This window comes from Podarcis erhardii (assembly GCF_964252035.2).
Source record: "Podarcis erhardii genome assembly, chromosome: 1".
In the NCBI taxonomy this organism is placed as follows: Eukaryota; Metazoa; Chordata; class Lepidosauria; order Squamata; family Lacertidae; genus Podarcis; species Podarcis erhardii.
The window spans coordinates 46,982,195-47,004,082 of NC_138497.1; the positions used below are offsets into that span (position 1 = coordinate 46,982,195).

The 21,888-nt window shown below is 47.0% G+C and overlaps 1 long non-coding RNA gene across 1 annotated transcript; it reads left to right on the top strand.

Moving 5' to 3' along the window:
• Nucleotides 1-16,603: 16,603 nt before the first annotated feature.
• Nucleotides 16,604-19,010, top strand: LOC309353082. Its single transcript, XR_014161524.1, has 2 exons — nucleotides 16,604-17,014; nucleotides 18,542-19,010. It is a non-coding gene; the product is annotated as an uncharacterized lncRNA (long non-coding RNA).
• Nucleotides 19,011-21,888: the final 2,878 nt, after the last annotated feature.

Here is a 21,888-nt window from a genome sequence, read left to right on the forward strand (position 1 = left end):
TAGCTGAGATCACCAGTCTTTTAGAGCCACATTCAAAAGTATTTATCATTCCAACAGATAAGCCTGCAACAAACATTCCCTCATCCAAAGATCTAAATTTATATATTTTCATATACTTTGTTCTTTCTCCTTTCCCACCAGACACAGCAGCCTTCTGTTTTCTTTCTTCCTTTTTGTGCTCTGTTACACATTAACACAAAGCTCTTTCCCTCACTTGGCTTGAGGTACTAAAAAAATAAATAAATGCCTACAATGCACTGTGTTTAAATCTACTATTTCTACTAAGTGTGTGTGTGTGTGTGTGTGTGTGTGTGTGTGTGTGTGTGTAGGCCAGATAAGAAATCTTTAGGAGCAGCATGAGGAATGAAAGCACAGGTGGTTTGCAGTGAAATGTTTGGGGGCACTTGTTATCCATAACCTGCAGGGCACAGGAAGCATCACAAACACTCAAGCCAAACAACTGATGTTCTTCTGGTCTGGTCCCATGTGCAAAGCTTTTTACATTATGGTCCTAGCAGTAGTAAAGAGACTCTCCTTTTGACAAGGCTCTGCTCATTCTGGCACACCTTTCAACTGTCCCGATTTGAGCGGGATATCCCAGAATTACAGAGGCCATCCTGACTTCTGATTGGATCACGGGATGTTCCGTTTTGGCTCCCACGAGTGTGCGACCCCAAAGACACCCATTTTGGAGAGCTGTGCTTTCACACAAACCACTTGGCTCCCGCAAGAGCCAGCCCCGAAAGATGTGGATATCCAAGTACAGCAGCAGTGGGGAACCTGTGGCCCTCCAAACATTTTTGGGATTACAATTCCCATTGCCAGTGGCCATTCTGGCAAGGGCTGATGAGATAGAGGATGTGTGCACACTATACATTTAAAACACCTTCCAGGGAACTGTAGTTTGTTGAGGATGCTGGGAATTATAGCTCTGTTGGGGTGAACTGCACCGCTCACAATTATTGGGGGTATGGTTTAAATGTCTGGAGTGAATGCTTCCACAAAGTTCAGTGGCATTTGGATGGCCATAGGTTCCTAGGGACATCACCTGTTTAAACAAGACAATGCTTTTTTGTAGCCCTGCCATTCATTTCATCCACAAGTTCAATGCCTTTCCATCTTCTGGAGGCATCAAGATGTGGCGTCATCCCCCCTCTACCCCGGCCCCTAACAACAACTCAGAAAAGGCCAGAGAGGAGAGTGCTGCATCTGATAACAAAGAGTCAAGAAGGGGTGGGGGCAGTGATCTGTTGAGCTGTGAAACAGACTCACAGCTACAAGACCAAGCATAGTAACACCGTGGCCCTGGGACACCGGCCAAGCCTGCAATTAGCTGTGTCAGATTGGCAAAGCCTATAAATGTCATGGCCAAATTAGGAATGTCAGCTCCGCTGCCTGCCAGGATGAAGCATGCATCTTTCTCCGCTTGGCAGTTTGACATGATGTTGGAATGCAAAGTTGTGACAACAACTCACAGAAAAACTTGGTTCAGGCTCTTTGTCCCTGGTTGTCACTTTCAGAGTTTTAAATTATCTGAAACGTTTGTAGACTACTAGGCATGGCGGGAGCCCATCTCACTGTGTCCCCTAACCACAAGTTTAGGGCACAAACAATAAGGGCAGTGGGCGGGGGGCTTAAATGTATGTAATGATGAAGCCTCACTGTTTTGTTTTTAATGAGGAAAAAGTGTCAGGAGGCAGCAGTACTTTGCAGAAGAGCAATGGGGCTGTTTTTTTCTACTGGATGACTTTGCATTTCATTAAAGATAGGAATCCACTGGCATCAATTGAAACTTCCACCTAAAGGCTAACAGCAGCTTGGGGTACATATATACAAGTAAATTTTAAAATTTAAATTAAAAAAACTAGGTATTCTGATTGCAACCATACAATTAAAATCTTGCTTAATTTGGCTTTTGGACTAAGAGAAACCCTGCTGCAATAATGCATTAGGACCCCCGCTTCAGAGTCACATATAACATTTTAAATAAATTGGACACCCAGTTCTATAGACAACACATGGAACACATGAGGAGTGCTCTTATGCAGTGCGTGTTCATTTCAATGAGACTTGCACAGGAAAAGATCCCCATGGACTTTGCTGCGTGCTATTTTAAGGGTAGGGGAATTCCACTTGGATTTTTCATATCAGGCACTAAAATGTGTTGGGCATTATTTGTCTTTTTATTTATTATTTGTCTTATTTATTATTTATTTCAGTGAAGGTTTGCCCCACCCTTCATTTGAAAGAAAGCCCAAGGTGCCAACCAATATATGATTATAATAATACAAAATGCAAGAAGAAGGAGAGCGAAACCACTTAAAACACCAGTGAAAACATACAGCAAGGTCAGTGGAAAAATTCTTACACCCTAAAAGGTTTGGCAGAATAGGAAATATGTCACCAAATTGCATATACCACCGTCTTCCTATCGCTTTCCCCCCATGGGTAGACTCATTTCCAGCTCCACCTCTGAGGGCACTTTCTGTAGCCACTCCATTTCCTCTAGACTTGGGTGCCTGGGCCACCTGGCTGACTTATGGATTTGAAGTTCCACTGGGAAAAACTGCAAGAGGGTTTGTAGGAGCTTGCAAGGAACCTCCATCAGCTGGTTGATCAGACAGGTACCCGGCATCCTTAAAGGGTTGACTGAATCGAAGGATGGCCTCCTCTTCTTGGTTGAAAGGTGAGTAGCATATGAGCCAAAACACTCTGTGGGGTGTGGGTGGGTGTATGAGATGGGGGCAGCTATCCCTTCCACCCTAAAAACTACAAGGGGCTCTATCAATGGAAGGTGCTCCATAAGGGTGAAAGGGGCAGTCCCACACCAACCTCAGCCTGCTACCAGGCAGAGGGCCTTCTCGGTAGTGGCACCCACCCTGTGGAATGCCCTCCCATCAGATGTCAAGGAAATAAACAACTATCTGACATTTAGAAAATATCTGAAGGCAGCCCTGTTTAGGGAAGTTTTTAACGTTTGATGTTTTATTGTGTTTTTAATATTCTGTTGGGAGCAGCCCAGAGTGGCTGGGGAGGCCCGGCCAGATGGGTGGTGGTATAAATTTATTATTATTATTATTAATAATAATAATAATACCCCACCCATCTGGCTGGGCTTCCCCAGCCACTCTGGGTGGCTTTCAACAAAATATTAAAATACAGTAATGCATCAAACATTTAAAGCTTCCCTAAACAAGGCTGCCTTCAGATGTCTTCTAAAAGTCTGGTAGTTGTTGTTCTCTTTGACAACTGATGGGAGAGCGTTCCACAGGGCGGGTGCCACAACCGAGAAGGCCCTCTGCCGGGTTCCCTGCAACTTGGCTTCTCGCAGTGAGGCAACCGCCAGAAGGCCCTCGCTGCTGGACCTCAATGTCTGGGCAGAACGATGGGGGTGGAGACGCTTCTTCAGGTATACTGGACCGAGGCCGTTTAGGGCTTTAAAGGTCAGCACCAACACTTTGAATTGTGCTCGGAAACGTACTGGGAGCCAATGTAGGTCTTTCAAGACCAGTGTTATGTGGTCTTGATGGCCGCTCCCAGTATTAGTTACAGCCACTCAGTGGTGGGCTGATATGCATGTCAGAGAAAAGATATTATAGCCATTTTCAAATGGGCTGTCACATGGAAGAGGGAGCAATACAGTGGTGACTCGCAAGACAAAAAGAATCCGTTCCGCGAGTCTCTTCGTCTTGCGGTTTTTTCATCTTGCGAAGCAAGCCCATTAGCGGCTTAGCGGATTAGCGCTATTAGCGGCTTAGGGGCTTAGCGGATCAGCTGATAAGCGGCTTAGCGGATCAGCTGATAAGCAGCTTAGTGGATCAGCTGTTAAGCGGCTTAGCGGCTTAGCTGTTAAGCAGCTTAGCGGCTTAGCGGATCTGCTGATAAGCGGCTTAGCGGATCAGCTGTTAAGCGCTTAGCGGATCAGCTGTTTAGCGGCTTAGCAGATCAGCTGATAAGCGGCTTAGCGGCTTAGAAAAAGGGGGGGGAGGAAAAAAACCCTGCAGGAACTCGCAATACATTTTCGTCTTGCGAAGCAAACCCATAGGAAATTCGTTTTGTGAAGCACCTCCAAAACGGAAAACCCTTTCGTCTAGCGGGTTTTCCGTCTTGCGAGGCATTCGTCCTGCGGGGCACCACTGTATTGTTTTCTCCTGCTCTGGAGGACTCAAACCAATGACTTCAAGTTACAAGGAAGGAGATTCTGACTAAACATTAGGAAAATCTTTCTGACAGTAAGCTGTTTGGCAGTGGAACTGTCTTCCTCTGGAGGTGGTGGACTCTCCTTCCTTGGAGGTTTTTAATCAGAGGTTGGGTGGCCATCTGTCCTGGATGCTTGAGCTGAGTTTCCTGCCTTGCAGGAGGTTGGACTAGATGATCCCTGAGGTCCCTTCGGACTCTACAATTCTATGATTCATTTGCTCTGACTTCATCTACAGTTGTTCTCCCTGCCTTCTGCCTTACCAGTCCCAATGGGCACCAGGTGTTTAAACGCCAGTTCTGTAGTCCTGGCTTTACTTGTTAAACATCTTAGAAGCCTGCATCTTAAGGCTATGCCTCTTGTTAGATAAGCAAGCAGAAGTAAATCAATCTGGGCTCAGTCTCCGTGTCTCAGCACGCTTCACGCGCTCATTATTTACTGGTGGGGATTGTTTTTGGTGCAGCACAGTAAGATCCTTGTGGAAGCTTCAGTGTCGTCCTGCCTTGGGCAGCCCTATCTGTCATAATGACAGCGCTGAGTAAATAATTGATAATAATGAAACTTCTTTATTGGAAAGGACTTTTAACTACTTAGCTGCAAAAATATGCACAGCCTGTACAAAAGCAGACTCGATATCGTCACTCAAAGTGCTCTTGTGTCCTGATGAGTCAGCTTTGTAAAGAATTATGCAGCAAAGAACAGATCTATGAAAGGAATTTAACTCAGAATAGCTGAGTTATTGCAAAGCATATTCTTCTTTCGACCTCTAATTTTTCCATAGTAGCAGCTTGATCCCAAACAACAACAACAAAGTTGCGTCTTAAACCTAAAATAGCACTTTTGGATTGCTAAATGCATAGGAAAAACTATTGGGGAAGACAGGAGCCGTCTAAAACTGGATAACTACACATGCATAAATATGTTTTAGACGATATTTGAAATGAGGTTCCCATCAAACTGTAGTTCTTTTAGAATTATTTTTCCTTTATTAAACCTTTTTGAAAATGCAAATTAAAAATAAATCAAACGAAACAGATGCAAAGTTGTTAACAAAGCAGGCTCAAGAGAGCTCAGCAATTATATACTGATAAACAGTTCTCAGTTGGTTCTATGCAGTGCAATGTCCACTCAGGAGTAAGTCCTTTTGACTCCAATGGGATTTACTCCCAGGTGAGTATCCATAGGATCACAACCTTTAAAAGCACATGGGTTAGACAGACCATGGATTAGAAAAAAATATTTACAAGAAAGAAAGTTTCATATTCTTTTAAATACATCCAGGAGCAATACTATTTTCAAACGGTTGCCGGACTCTATTGCCTCTTCCATGCTACCAACATGCAAATATTTCCTTTTAAGCCTTGATCCACTGAGCAAGCAACAGAGAACGTACACATTCATTTCTGCGGACTGGGAGAAGAATGATCCTGTTCCGCATCTCAGCTTTGAAAGCACTGTTGACCTCTCTCAAAAGTTTTTCCGGCTTGGAAGAAGCAGCTTCCTCCCACGTGACCTAGTTCTTGCAGAGCCCAGTTGTGTAAGCGTTTGAAGTATGATGAGGATATATTGCACAACGCTGCTGTTCGGAAGGAACAGAACACGGAGGAAACTAGAAGTCTCATGAGTAATTAATTGCCGTGAAATCTATTATGAATATTACTTGCCATTTCTGAAGCGCTTTCCAAGCATGCCCAGATGGCTGCTTCCCACACTCTCGGTTGGGGACTGTGATGCAAAACCAGAAACACAGCAAAGCGGTGCAGGGGAAGCCAAGCCCCAAAGACTCTCCTCATCGTCACTGGTGCCCAAGATCAAGGGCTTTGGTTGATTCACTTTCTCACATTCCTATCTCACATCCTTCATGGAACCCAAGGCACCCAAGGTATACATGTGATTCCCAGCCATGACCAGACCCTGACTGGCTTTGCTTCATCAAGGAGTTGGTAGCCTCCTTTGTCTTCAGACCATGTGGCATGGTTGGATTGGGGCCAGGGAAGGAGTCTTGGGCAGAACCTTGAGCAGGAAAATTCAGAGCAGACAGATCTGGAGCAGATGAATGGGCCAGGGGGTGGGGTTGGCTGCCATGTCAAAAGAATTAGTGGGGCAACCCATAAGGAACAAAATGAATGGGAACAAGGTAGGGACACAATTCCTGTTTTCAGTAGAGGTTAAATTGCAAAAACAGTGTGTGTGTTTTTTAACAAGGGCATTGGCTGCAGATATATATATAGCTATAGATACATACACTGTTATCTAGACAGATCAATCACTGATCATCCTGCCAATATCCTCTTTGTGCTTCCTTGGGCAGGGGAGACAGACTGTAGCCTATCAGACCAGAACCATTAGTCACAGATGAATGTAATGACAAGATAGCAGAGCTGGGATGAGAAGTGAGATCCCTGCAGTCACAACTTAGATTGTCCATGCTGCGCTGGCCCCTCTGAGACATGAGATAGGCTGAATCTAGTTCTTTCAGTTAGAACTTCATGATGTGTATTGAATTATCAGAGGGCTCATAAAGAAGGCCACTATAGTGCTCTTTTTACAGCACAGGAAACAAAACTGCTCACCTTCCCATGTCACACATGTGCCAGCAAATGATAGGATAAACATGAAAGAATAAATGGACACAGATCTGACATCAGAAATGGCAATATTCAAAAGCCAGTGTGTCAAAACATTTCAACCACCAGGACACCCTATATATGACTTTTAAGAGTGAGTGGCCATCCCGAAGCAAAGGAATCTCAAAGGGAGACTGAAAAGTGAAACTGCTGAATTACAATACATCAATAAGTTCAATACTGTCACTTGTGAACTGATCTGGGATAAAATACAGCACTACTAGTGATTCCATAATTATTATTGTCTGTACTTTTTGGCATTGGATTTCTCTCTGACCTCCTGAGTCTGTCTCTGTGTAAGTCAGGATGACACTTCATGCATCTGAGGAGGTAGATTGTATTTTTTTTTTTTAATAATATTTATTAAGAGTTTCCAATTATAACAATATAAAAAAAACAAAACATCCAAATTTAAGATCTTATTTTCCGTAACATCTTTCCAGGACTTCCCCTCCCCTCCCCCTCTTATATTCCAATTCTTACAAATAAATTCAGCAATTTATTATCCCAAATTTTAACCTTATTATCATTAACCCAATTTAAAAATATTTTCCCATCTCCTAAGATCGACCTATTCCCTTCCGTGCGTTCCCCCCTTTAATAATAATAATAATAATAATAAATTTTATTTATATCCCGCCCTCCCCAGCCGAAGCCGGGCTCAGGGCGGCTAACAACACTAAAACAATACAACATTATAAAACATTATAAAAATGAGTTAAAAACAAAATTAATGGCAACCATAAGCTAAAGTCTTGAAAAGATTGCCAAAGGAGGGAGTCAGGCTGCGCCCTAACAAAAGGCCAGGTGGAACAGCTCTGTCTTGCAGGCCCTGCGGAAAGATGTCAAGTCCTGCAGGGCCCTTGTCTCTTGTGACAGAGCGTTCCACCAGGTTGGAGCCGCAGCCGAAAAAGCCCTGGCTCTGGTTGAGGCCAGCCTAACCTCTCTGTGGCTTGGGACCTTCAAGGTGTTTTTATTTGAAGACCGTAAGTTCCTCTGTGGGGCATACCAGGAGAGGCGGTCCCGTAGGTACGAGGGCCCTAGGCCGTATAGGGCTTTGAAGGTTAAAACCAGCACCTTAAACCTGATCCTGTACTCCACCGGGAGCCAGTGCAGCTTGTATAGCACCGGATGAATGTGATCTCTAAGCGAAGACCCCGTAAGGAGTCTCGCTGCGGCATTCTGCACCCGTTGGAGTTTCTGGGTCAGTCTCAAGGGCAGCCCCACGTAGAGCGAGTTACAATAATCCAGTCTGGAGGTGACCGTCGCGTGGATCACAGTGGCTAGGTCAGGGCGAGAGAGGTAAGGAGCCAACTGCTTAGCTTGGCGGAGATGAAAAAATGCCGCCTTTGTTATAGCTGCAATCTGCGCCTCCATAGAGAGGGAGGTATCGAAGATTACACCCAAACTCTTAACGGACGGTGCTGGCACTAATTGCACCCCCGCAAGAGATGGGAGTTGCCCCCTCAGTCCCAAGTCGTCCCGTCCCAGCCAGAGGACCTCTGTCTTCGAAGGATTTAACTTCAACCGGCTCCCACGAAACCATCCAGCCACAGCCTCCAAGCATCTGATCAGTGTGTCTGGGGCCGAGTCCGGGTGGCCGTCCATCAACAGATAGAGTTGGGTGTCATCAGCATACTGATGGCAGCCCAGCCCAAAACTCCGGACAAGCTGGGCGAGGGGGCGCATAAAGATGTTAAAAAGCATCGGGGAGAGTATTGCACCCTGGGGCACACCACACACCAAGGAGTGGCGGGATGACAATTCCCCCCCAAGCGCCACCCTCTGTCCCCGACCAGAGAGAAACGAGCGCAGCCATTGAAGGACTGTGCCCTGGATCCCCACGTCGGCAAGGCGGTGGTCTAGGAGTTCGTGATCGACCATGTCGAAGGCTGCTGACAGGTCTAGAAGAATCAGCAGCCCCGACCCGCCTCGATCCAGCTGCCTGCGGAGATCATCTGTTAGGGCGACCAGAGCCGTCTCGGTCCCATGACCAGCGCGGAAGCCGGACTGGAATGGATCCAGAGCTGATGTTTCATCCAGAAACCTACCAAGCTGTTCAGCAACCGCTCTCTCAATCACCTTACCCAGGAATGGAAGATTCGAAACCGGGCGGTAATTGGATAGATCTAAAGGATCTAATGATGTTTTCTTTAAGAGCGGGCGCACCACTGCCTCCTTCAGTTCCCCTGGGAATGTCCCAGCGCCAAGAGACAGATTGATGATATCCCCCAGGGGGCCCCGCACCTCGTCTGGACACGCTCTAATCAGCCAGGACGGGCACGGGTCGAGAGGACAGGTGGTGGGCTTTCCAGCTCGGAGGAGTCTGTCCACATCAGCTGGGGATATCCAGTCAAAGTGGTCTAATACTGAACCCGAGGACAGTCGAGGGGCCTCCAGTTCCTTTATTGTATCCAAATTGGCAGGGAGGTCATGGCGGAGCAACAAGACCTTCTCCGCAAAAAAGCTCGCGAATGCCTCACAGCTGTGTGTCGAATTGTTATTTAAATTTGGCTGTCCTTCAAGGGACGTTAAAGACCGAATTATACTAAATAATTGCGCCGGGCGAGAGCTAGCGGATGCAATGGAGGCCGAGAAGTAGGACTTCTTAGCGGCCTTCACTGCCATCTCATAGGTTTTCATAAAAACCCTATAAGATGTTCTTGAAGCTCCATCACGGGCACCCCGCCATACTCGCTCTAGCCGTCTGAGGTCCCGCTTCATTTTCCGGAGCTCCTCGGTAAACCAGGGAGCCCGGTTTCTGCGGGGTCGCAGAGGGCGCTTAGGTGCGATCTCATCGATGGCTGCCAGGAGCTGGGTATTCCAGGCCTCAACAAGCTCAGTCAATGAGTCGCCAGGGGGAGAAAGGTCCCGCAAGGCTTGACGGAATCTATCAGGGTCCATCAGCCTCTGCGGGCGAGCCCAAATTGGCTCGCCACCCAAGCAGGGTGGGGGTGGAACGTCAATCCTGGCTTTCAGAGCATAGTGATCAGACCATGGCACCTTCATTGAAGGAAACATGATCACATCTATACCGATGCCAAAGATCAAATCCAGCGTGTGGCCTGCTTGATGTGTGGGGCCCGAAACAAACTGGGAGAGCCCTAGTGTCGCCATGGAAGACACCAGGTCCAGAGCCTGTGAGGAGGGAGTGGCATCAGCATGGATGTTGAAGTCCCCCAATACCAATAGGTTAGGGAACTCCAAGGCCCAGCCAGCCACCGCCTCCAGCAGGCCTGACAGGGTGGCTGCTGGTGTGCTAGGTGGCCGGTACACCAGCCAGACAGCCAAGCTCACCTCGGAGCCCCACACTAGGCCAACACATTCAATGCCGGGGATCGATGGCGATGGTAGAGCCCTGAAAGAACAATCTTCCCGGATTAATAACGCCACCCCTCCCCCCCGGCCCACAGTCCGCGACTGGTGAAGGACGGAGAAACCCGGGGGCGCCATCTCTCGTAAGGGAACAGTATCCCCTTCACGCACCCAGGTCTCAGTCACACATGCCAGGTCAACCCCCTGCGAGGTGAAGAAATCTCGCAGGGTGGCGGTTTTGTTGCCTATAGACCTGGCATTGCACAACACCAGTGACGGAGGTGAGTAATCCTTGCTCACCCTACCCTCGTCTCTCGGGATGGGGCGCAGATTGGAAGGGGTACGAGCATATCCGTATCTCGATCCCCTTCGCCTATGACATCTGCCCCCACCGCCATACCTCCCTCGCCCCTGCACAGTAGGAATCCCAAGCCTAATATTCGCCTCCATTTACAGAATATAAAAACAAACAAATAAAAAACAATTACATGAAAACAAAACCAATCCCCACCCCACTCCACAACCACCCAACCCTGACCCAAAATAAACCAAAACAAAAAAACCCTGACCCAAAATAAAGCAAAACAAAATAAAAATACATAGATAAAAACCACCGCTTATGGTGGTACAACTAAGCAAAAAATAAAAACCGTTTAAAACATATAAAAACACTTCAAACAACCACTGCAGCAGCACTAGTGTCCCCCAAAGCTGCGGCAGTGGTAAGCGTGGGCCCCGCCCCCTGGCCTGATGGAAAGTGGGCCTGCAGGGGGAAGAGCCCTCCCCACAGATGCACGGCAAAGCGGCAGCAGCAATGATTCCAAGGGCTCCAATGCTGAGATGGAGTCTGGGGCCCGCCCCCAGGCCCAAGGTGGAGAATGGGCTTGCAGGGGGAGCGGTCCTCCCCAAGACTCACCGGCAAAGCGGCAGCAGCAGTGTTCCGGGCCTCCTTGGAGTCTTTTATGCTGGGGTGGAGTCTGGGGCCCGTCCCCAGGCCCAAGATGGAGAATGGGCTTGCAGGGGAAAGAGCCCTCCCCACAAACGCACGGCAAAGCGGCAGCAGCGATGTTCCAAGGCCTCCTTGGGGCCTTATATGCTGAGGTGGAGTCTGGGGCCCGCCCCCAGGCCCAAGGTGGAGAATGGGCCTGCAGGGGGAGCGGTCCTCCCCAAGACTCACCGGCAAAGCGGCAGCAGCAGTGTTCCGGGCCTCCTTGGAGTCTTTTATGCTGGGGTGGAGTCTGGGGCCCGTCCCCAGGCCCAAGATGGAGAATGGGCCTGCAGGGGAAAGAGCCCTCCCCACAAACGCACGGCAAAGCGGCAGCAGCGATGTTCCAAGGCCTCCTTGGGGCCTTATATGCTGAGGTGGAGTCTGGGGCCCGCCCCCAGGCCCAAGGTGGAGAATGGGCCTGCAGGGGGAGCGGTCCTCCCCAAGACTCACCGGCAAAGCGGCAGCAGCAGTGTTCCGGGCCTCCTTGGAGTCTTTTATGCTGGGGTGGAGTCTGGGGCCCGTCCCCAGGCCCAAGATGGAGAATGGGCCTGCAGGGGAAAGAGCCCTCCCCACAAACGCACGGCAAAGCGGCAGCAGCGATGTTCCAAGGCCTCCTTGGGGCCTTATATGCTGAGGTGGAGTCTGGGGCCCGCCCCCAGGCCCAAGGTGGAGAATGGGCCTGCAGGGGGAGCGGTCCTCCCCAAGACTCACCGGCAAAGCGGCAGCAGCAGTGTTCCGGGCCTCCTTGGAGTCTTTTATGCTGGGGTGGAGTCTGGGGCCCGTCCCCAGGCCCAAGATGGAAAATGGGCCTCCCCACAAACGCACGGCAAAATAAAATATGATTTTGCAGCCTTTGGATTCCAAATTTCCCTCCCCCTTTTCCTGGTTGCGTTCCCCATATTGATCAACATCTGATGTCTTCCTGGAGCTCCCACATTTATTTAAACCATAGTCCTTTACCAGTCTTCTTTAATTTTAAATGTCCAATCTTGGAAGGAGTCTATCTCAAAAAGGCCCATTTTTTCCATCCAGATTTTTATATACTTGGGAGTAAAACTCCAATTTTATTTCTTAAACCTTTCAAATCTGGATGTCCCAAATGTTCCCACTTCCAACTTTGTCCAATTCTTATTATTCTTGTTGTTCTTGTTAATCTCTCTCCTCTTTCTTTTCCTGTTTTCCTGCACAAATGTTCTAATTCCAAAAGCTTCTAAATTCCACTGCAGAGGCTCTGTTATTCAGGAACGAAACATGATGCCAAGTCCCTTCCATTTTTCAATAGATAAGTCTATTGTCTACTTTAGTGTGTAAACCTCTGTAGCCAAAATAATGTTCCATTTCTGCAGTTTCCCAGGAGATAAAAAGTTCTGTCAAATTCGATGCCAACAACTTGTAATATCCCTCGGCTCCTCTAGGTGGATTGTAGTAACTCAGTTCCCTTCCAGATCATGTCCACCAGTCAAAGTAACTTATTATTCCTTGTTTTAAACATTTTGTATCCAATTTGTAACAAATATAACCGGCAAAGTCCTCGTAACAAAGTTCTCATTTTTGTTCTTCTGCTTTGACAGCTCTTTGACAGCTGTCAAAACCTCTCCTTGTCTTCTCCCGGCGCTCTAATTAAAACGCTCCCAGGTTCCGGGGGGGGGTTGCTTTTTGAATAAATTCCACTTTTCTCCTCCAGCTCAATCTTATAATTTTCCATCGCGAAATTTCATAACTTTATCAAAATAAAATTGCGCTCAATCTTAGATGTTAAGTCCTTTACTTTAGCTCCTCTACAACAGGGGGGGGCTGACTTCCTTTTTATGCCTCCCCCGCTCGTTCCGAATTCTTTAAAAATTTCTCGCCTTTTTTAATCCAAGTTCCGATTACTCACGGGTTATGCTTTTAAGTCCAAATTTCCAATGGAAGAAGTCAGCGCTCTCCGTCGAATGGCATGCGGCTTCGCTCGGCAGGGGAAGCGGAGGACTCAAAGCACACACCCCCTGTCACCCGTTCCGTAGCCTTTAAAAAGGCTCCTTCGCGGGTCGGGGGGGGGGCTCAAAAGGTGCCAGCCGAGTCACCATGTCCATGGGTTTTAGCGCCTGTCAGAGTCACCCGTGGTCCCAGCTCACAAGAGACCAAAGTCCGCTCCAGCTTATGTACAAAAGCTTTTATTGAAGAACATTATTAGCTTCACATCCGAGCTCCGTGACTCTACGTCTGTCACCCTTAGACCGCTGAAGTCCCCTCTGAGTCGGTCCCCCCTCTACACCAGTTTAAGAGGCTTGTACTGGTCCACCTCTTTCTCTCTTTCCTTTTCCGCAGGGTCTTTCTGCCCCCCTGTGTTCTCTCCCTTCGGGACTCTCCAGAGGCTGAATCCTCTGCCGCCTCCTCCCCCCTCCTTTGGGCTTTGGGACCAGGCTCCTCCCCAGGACTCTCTTCATTTCCGCGCGCCTCCCATTTTGAACTTGGCGCGCGTACGTTGCCCCTGACCTTCCCTTTGACAGTTACACTGCCCTCGATACTACTTTCCTCCCCTTCCGGCAGGACGTTTTGCCCTGATCTCCTTCCCCTCTCTGCTTCCTGTTCTGCTCCTTCTGACACACTGGTCACTCCTCCCCCCTCACTCCGTTCCAGCGGAGCAGCCGGTTTCGCTCTCCAACTCCCACTGGGGGTTCCCCCTTCGTTTCCCTGCTCCTGACTGCTTCCCTCTCTAGCTCCCCTTGGCTTGACCAGAGGGGCTCCCTTTTGGGAGTCCTCCGATTCACTGGACGGACTCATGGACAATCTTGGGTCATTGTCATCCTCTTCCTCGTCACTCTGGAATCCTTCCCCCTCACTCTCTGTCTCCTCCCTCATCTGCGCCTCTCTCCCTGAACCCCTGACAGCGCCCATGGTTTTTGAGGGTCCCCGCGTCGCCGGCGCAGCAGGACCCAGCCCCTACCGAGCAGGCTCCCTCCGGAGCTTGGAGGGAGTCCGCCATTCAGCGATGGCGCCAACCCGGAAGTCCCTGAGGAGGTAGATTGTAGTCCACAAAATCTTCGGTTAAGCAAATGTTGCTTCTTCGACGAATGTAGTCAGAGAGAGATGAAGGCCCATCCTATGCTTTTGTTACCTGCACAGGCGAGGCCACGCCCACCTCTGGTCACATGTAGAGGAAGTCTGTCCCAGCCTAGGAGGAAACAGGAAGTTCCAACTGGCTGCTCCAGACATCCCCTTGTTATGTCCACTCTAGGGATGTTGTACTTGACTGCTCTGTGTTTCACATCCCACAAATATTCCTTGCATGCATCCGCAGTCAGGTAAAAGCTTTACAGGGATGGAATAGCCAAACCTAGGGAGTAGTTTAGGAACACAAATAGCTATCCTTCTACTTCTCAAAATTCCTGTAAACATTTATAACAGACTGGGGTGAATATTGTAAGGGATTGTAGGGAGGCTAATCACTTCTGATAGGAGCCCACAGCTTCCTGAAGAGTTACGTTTCAAGACTGGGTGGCTCAAGATATCCAGTCCCTTAGTACAGCAAAGTGATTTGTAGGTACCATATGTAGACAAGAAGCAGACAATCTTACAATGTGGGGGTGGGAAACCTCTGGTCTGCCAGATTTGCTGAACTATAACTCCAATCATCAAGCTCAGCCAGTTGCAGCCATTCAACAAAATCTGTAGGGCCAGATGATCTCCTTCCTGGTTATATGTCAATGACAGTGAAATTAGCTCCATGCCACCATAATCTGCTTAAGGTGGTATATCAGCAAATTTAACCCTACTAACTGTAACAGTGTTGAACTGCCAGCAATCCCTGCTTACTTGGTTTTTCATCTGAGCTACTAGTGGCCATGAACCTCTTCTATAGCCAGAAGGGAACCTGTTGTTTGCTATTTTCTCAGATATATTGAAGGAGCTTTGCAGAGTAAAATCCTTTATAGCTGAAGGAAAGTGAACACATGGAGGTTTTTGACTCTATGCTTTGTGGTGGCTGTGTTTTGTTAATATTGCATGGTCTGCATGAAACTTTCACTGGGGAAAGGCCTCCGGGAATTGCACTTTTATGGTTGAATTCCAGAGTTACATTCTCACTAATTGCAATAGCCATTCCACTTGCTGATGGAGCAGCGAATGTTTTACACACTCACATGTTTAAAGCTTTTGGTCCTATTCTAGAAAACAGTGTACTAAGTTTGGATATGCTGCAACATAAACACAATATTGTGAACTTTCTGATACACAGCAGTAATAAAACTGGGTCACGTATATATACAATGTAGGATTCACAGCTGAGCTAACAGGGCTTTTGTGATAATTACAGTAAAAAACACATTTCATGTTAAAAGTTAACATTAAAATATAAAAGTAGTGAATTCCCTTGCAACCCCAGAAAAGGGTCTGTTCTAAAAACTGAGGTCACATCCGCACCATAGGCTTCAATCACTCTGACACACTTGAATAGTCATGGCATCCCCCAAACAATATTGGGAACTGTAGTTTGCTAAAGATGCTAAGAGTTGTCAGGAGACTTCTCACAGAGCTACAATTCACCCTTCCCAGCACACCCTTAAAATTAACAACCCTCAATAAATGTCTATTATCTCTGTAACAGAACATAAAAACAAACCCACTGCACTCACAGTTCCCATCACTAGCCGCATTCTGATATATATTTTTAAACTAACATTTTAATATCTTTTTTCTAACAATATTTTCATACAGGAAAGCGTTTTCTACATTGCATCTGTCTATTCATTTTAAAAACTGCAATAGCTGCAATTGGATTCCTATTGCCCATAAAAGTGGCAAACTAACTCCCAGGTAAATGCAATTCTATACCCACTTACCCAAACCTGGGAGTTAGTTCCACTGAACTAATGAACAATTCAGGGAAAGAGAGCAATCTCTCCCTTAAGTTGACAAGAGGAAGGGGAAGTGGTGGGGAAAAACAGCATAGAGCCAATTGAAAATATTTATTTAAACATTCTTCCCTCAAAGCAATGTGACGAGTGCTGATTTAGAGAAGCTGTCCCGGTTTCTGATTTGTTCCTAGAATGTCCCACTTTTCCTTAGGATGTCCCTATTTTCATTGGAGAAATGTTGGAGGGTATGGAGTTATCTGACCCCTGAGCTGTGTGAAGGCAATCCTATATGGGGAAGTTTTTTCATGTTTTATTATGTTTTTATATAAGCTGGAAGCTGCCCAGAGTGGTTGGGGCAACCCAGTAAGATGTGTAGGTTATAAATAGTAAAATTATCATTATGGAATGGGACGTCCCTATTTTCACTGGAGAAATGTTGGAGGGTATGCTAGACCTCACCTTCAAAACGAAAGATTCCCCTACCACTCCCACTCCCTTGCTCAGTGTGTTCCCCTAATCAGCTTGCTTTCGCTCTTTTACAAAAATTAAATTAAATTAAAGTGGTCTCGTTAACAATGCAGCAATTTTTGTGTTGTGTACCCAAGTCCAAAGAGTGTCTTGGGACTTTTTTAGGGTATCAGGTTAGCTTAGGGGGCCCACAGAGGCCTGTCCACTTCCTGCCCCTCAGTACCTGTCACCCGAGGTTGCTGCCTGTCTCATGGTAGGGCCAGGCCTGTCGTCCTTCAGATCATGATTCCCTTCACAGGTTCACTAAGTATATGAGGAGGCAGTGGGATTGCTCACCACACACACCCAGCAGCTGCTAAAGTGGCACTGGTGCGAAAGTGACCTACACAAATAGGGTCAGATATGTGTGGGCCTCTTTCAGAGAACAGGCCAGTAAGTTCAGTTGAACTGAAGAAAACAACTGCCACAAACACAGAAGGTTTAACTGAAAGCAGTATTCAGAGAGGTGCCCAGAGGTGCACAATGCCGGAGGATCACATACGTGCATTACGTTTTGAGGCAAGCTTGCTATTGTTAGCAGGTACGTTCCCTGAACAGGAAGCCTCCCGACAAATAGCTAGCGCAATTGACTTCCTCCCCACTGCTGACAACACAGAGATGCATCAGTCCTGCTCTTAGACAAGTCATATATTTTGCCGGAGAAGGCAGGATGATTAAATGTTTAGACACTCTGTCAGCAGCAGGGGACACGGGAAGGGACAAAAGCTGTGGACCAGATGAATGTATCTGGAATGAGTTTGTTTCACAAAAGCATTGTTGTCAGCGTGAGGAACACAATCACAGTTCGTCGCCATGAGACAGTGGTGATAATGAGCGGCTGGTGGGCTGATTCTTTTCCTGAGTTACGCCTGCTGAATGGGGTCAGACTCACTCCTGTCATAGAATCATAGTTCTGGAATGGACCTTGGAGGTGAGGTAGTCCAACCCACAGCACAATGCAGGATCTGAAAGTAGAGCATTCTTGGCAGACACTGTCTCTGCTCAAATACCTCCAATGAAGGAGGAACTTCTACCTCCTGAGACAGGAAGAGCTGTCAAACATCTCTTACATTTCTGCTAACATTTAGCAGAAATCCGATTATCTACAATTTCCATCTATTGGTTCTTGTTTCTTATCTGGAGCAATTGTCTTCTCCATCTTCTTCATTCCAGCCCTTCACTGCTCTTATGCTTGCAGAACCCGGTGTGGTAGAACAGTGGTAGTGCTTGGGGAATAGACCCTAACAAAGGAACACCCCTGTGCCAGTGGAGCGCTGCTAGTGTAAGGAACAAAAAATACAGAGGGAGAAAAGTGGCTTAGGCAGAACCCTGGTATGCCAGCTGATTCAGTGGCTCAATTTGTGGAGGTCAGACACATTTCTGACAGCACTGAAGCACTACAGCTCAATCCAAAACATATTTATATGCCACTTTTCTGGGCAAATCCCACCCAAAACAGCTTTTAAGTAAGGCTCCTGCCCTTAATGTACTTACTTTGATGTATATCTTCTGGAAATCATTTTTTTTTTTACTTTCCTCTGAGTAAATATATTTAGGATTTGGGTGCAAACATGAAATATTAAAATGTTTCAGTTTGGGAAAGAGGTGGACCATAAGCAAGGCTGATTGCCGAAGAATTGATGCTTTTGAATTATGGTGCTGGAGGAGACTCTTGAGAGTCCCATGGACTGCAAGAAGATCAAACCTCTCCATTCTGAAGGAAATCAGCCCTGAGTGCTCACTGGAAGGACAGATCCTGAAGCTGAAGCTCCAATACTTTGGCCACCTCATGAGAAGAGAAGACTCCCTGGAAAAGACCCTGATGTTGGGAAAGATGGAGGGCACCAGGAGAAGGGGACAACAGAGGACGAGATGGTTGGACAGTGTTCTCGAAGCTACCAGCATGAGTCTGACCAAACTGCGGGAGGCAGTGGAAGACAGGAGTGCCTGGTGTGCTCTGGTCCATGGGGTCACGAAGAGTCGGACACGACTAAACGACTAAACAAATGTTTGAGAAAGAGCTCTCTCTCAGAATCTGCTTTGCTGATCCCTGCTGTATCTTTTTCAGGTGGCTCCACTGATGAGGCAGGGAAATTACAAAGCAAGAGAGGCAAAACCAGAAGATCCGAAAGAGAGAGAACATGTTCAGCAAGAGATGGGTTTACTATGTGTGTGAAGTAGGGGGAACTAAGATCTGAAGGACTGCAGGAGGAATACAGATAAGGAAGTTCCTTCACCTCTGTATTAAATTTCTTCCATACTTAAGATTCTGTTGCATCACAAGATTGCGGGGAGGAGTTACTCCCTTATTATTCTTTGGAGAAGCTCAGAACCATCAGATAAACTGCTTTCTTGTCTTCCTATGAAAATCTCAGTACTGTTGTAGCAGGAGCTATAGTTCAATGCGCACAATTCCCTCTGGAAATGCCTGTCAGGTCTTCAGTGATTGGCAAACAGAGATTAAACTGCCACTGTGCCTTTGTATTTGGAGTTCTGGGGGGAATGTGCACACAGAGATAACAAAGAAACATGCTGTAGTGAGGAATACATAATACTTGTAAAATATATGGAGGGAAAATTTGCTGCGCACAGTCCAGTTAAACACTTTTAAGCGCTGTGGAGAAATGAGAATTTACATGACTGGCTGCTCCAATAGGTCTCTGGTAGCTGCATTCTAGACCACCTGAGATTTCTGAACCGTCTTTTAAAGGTAGCCTACGTAGTCTAGTCTGGACATGACCAGATCATGAATCACTTTACCAAGGTGCCACTTTTCAGTTAGAAGCTCAGGTTTCCTAGACTTGGCGGTGGCGGTGGGGTATTTGTTGGGAAGCCTAGAACAGTGGTTAGAAGTGTGTGCACCTTTTGTTTCTCCGCTAATTATTTTCTGTACAATTACAATGTTAGAGCCATCATCTTTCTTTCCTCCCCTGAAAGGGCACCATCAGATCAGCTCCTCTGGGATTGTTTTTGCTTCCCGTTGGTATTCATGAGCAGTTGGTGCCCTTGTGGGTGGGCTAGTTCTTATTTATTATGGATGACACATTTATTAAGTATTAATACACCCCATTCAAATGAGTCACCTTCCTCTGTGTGCCTGCTTCAAGTTTCAGATTTTTCTGCACTATCCCAGCTGGAGGAAGGAAACAGGATGGGACTTGCCTGCTGTTGCATCATTCTCTTCGGATGCAATGGGCACTATGGCAGCCTCACGCCACCTCCATCTCTTTCATTGCGCCCTTGTTGCTTCAGCCTTTAGGGTCAAATTTCCTTGTTTCCTTATAGCCATGAAAGGAGGAAGCAGAAGACAGAAGGACTTGCTCTTCTCATGCTTGGGAAGATTTCTCAAAGAACGCCACCCTGGCTCTTTGTCCCCCAAACTGTTAGCAGAATGTGTTGGAGGCCTTAGCAAGAACAACCATTCTTCTTGTCCCTGAGTCTCTGGCTCAAGTGGGAAAGAAACAGCTCTGTAGGACCTGGAGGTATCCACAAGATGCTCAGGTTGTTTGGGCAAAAGCTGAGGTGAAGGCAGATATGGTCTAGTGTGAATCTTGAGGATGGTCAAGGAGTGAGCAAGTAACCCAATGCCAATGTAACACGTGGCCTGGAAAAGCATAAATGGTGTGACCTACTAGCAAGAGTATTGCAGCAGGTCCCAGGTCAGGCTGTGAACCCTGTGTGAAACCCTACAAAGCTGCTACTGGTCAGTGTAGACAATACTAAGCTATATGGACCCACAGCCTAACTCAGCATGGGTTCCTGTATTCTTGATTCCAAAAGACCTGGACTCAAAGGCTTGAATTCCATAGATGACTTGGGGCAAGCTATGCTCTCTAAGCCTAGTTAAAATCTGGACGAATGGCAGGACTGGGTGGATCCACCATTTCAGAATGTGTTGGGAAATCCAGAATAAAATAATAACGCTGGAGTGTACTTCAGCATTCAGAATGAATTCCACCTTTGGACATCCCCAGAGACCTTGGCCCTCTCTGTGACCTTCTGTGACCTTTAAAATCAGCTGAGGACACTTTCTAGGCCATATGAGCCATGACCCTTTCCACAGAGATTAGTCTGAGCTGGCCAAATATTCACCGGTAGCGATGTTAAGATTTTGTTCATTATTATTTGTTCCTTACATTTTATAGGCCGCCTTTCCTCCATGGAGTTCAAGGTGAAGCACATGTTTCTCCACCTCATTTCATCCTCCCAGCTACCCTGTAAGGTAGGTTAGAGTGAGAGATAGTGATTGGCTCAAGGTCACCCAGTCAGTTCCATGGACGAGTAGGGATTTGAACCCTGATCTCCATGGTCCTAGTCTGACGCTTTAACAGATCTGTAGCTAGGTGATCTTGCATCCCTGGCAGAAGCATCCCCTAGCCATAGACAAACTAGCTCTTCTTTCTGCCTCTCCTCCAACCCCCCCTCCACCCATTCATAAAACCATTTCTTATGAGGCAATAATCAATATTTATATTTATGGACATATTTTTTTAGCTGATTTTGCGCCCCCCCCCCGTCACCTGCACCCCTGGCAGGGGCCCACCTCACCACCCCCTAGCTACAGCCCTGCACTTTAATCACTACACCCTGTTGGCTCTCTTATCTGCAACAGCAGGATTAATAATAATAATAATAATAATAAATAATTATTTATACCCCGCCCATATCTGGCTGGGTTTCCCCAGCCACTCTGGGCGGCTTCCAACAAAGTACATTAAAACATCAGTAATTAAAAACTTCCCTAAACAGGGCTGCCTTCAGGTGTCTTCTAAATGTTAGATAGTTGTTTATTTCTTTGACATCTGATGGGAGGGCATTCGACAGGGTGGGTGCCACTACCGAGAAGGCCCTCTGCCTGGTTCCCTGTAACTTCACTTCTCGCAGCGAGGGAACTGCCAGAAAGCCCTCGGCGCTGGACCTCAGTGTCCGGGTTGAACGATGGTGGTGGAGATGCTCCTTCAGGATATGAATAATCTTTAATCATTAAAAGACAGATAATAAGCATCTACAACACACCCCAAGGGTGGGGGTATCATGGTTAAAGGCAAAAGTGACAAAGTAAGCTTAATTGTGAGCAAAAACTGGACTCTGTGTGCTCTTGATTCGCATGTGCAGATAAGAGCATTTAGTACTCGGTGGAACTAAGCCCTTCTTGGAACTTTGAAGTGTCAGGCATAGCTCTAATGGCTTTAGCCCAAACGTAGCAGAGTTTTCCTGCACAGCGAAGAAGCTAGTTGAGGTGGAAATGACTAGTCAGCTAGACTCAGAATAACTATTTACAGGATTTATTAAAAGGAAAAAGAAACCAGCAGAGTTTCTGCATACAAAACAAAGTAAAATAAATCCTTTCTCTCTCTCTCTCTCAACCTTACACAGCACTCCTACTCCTAACACACCACACCCCAAACGTACTAG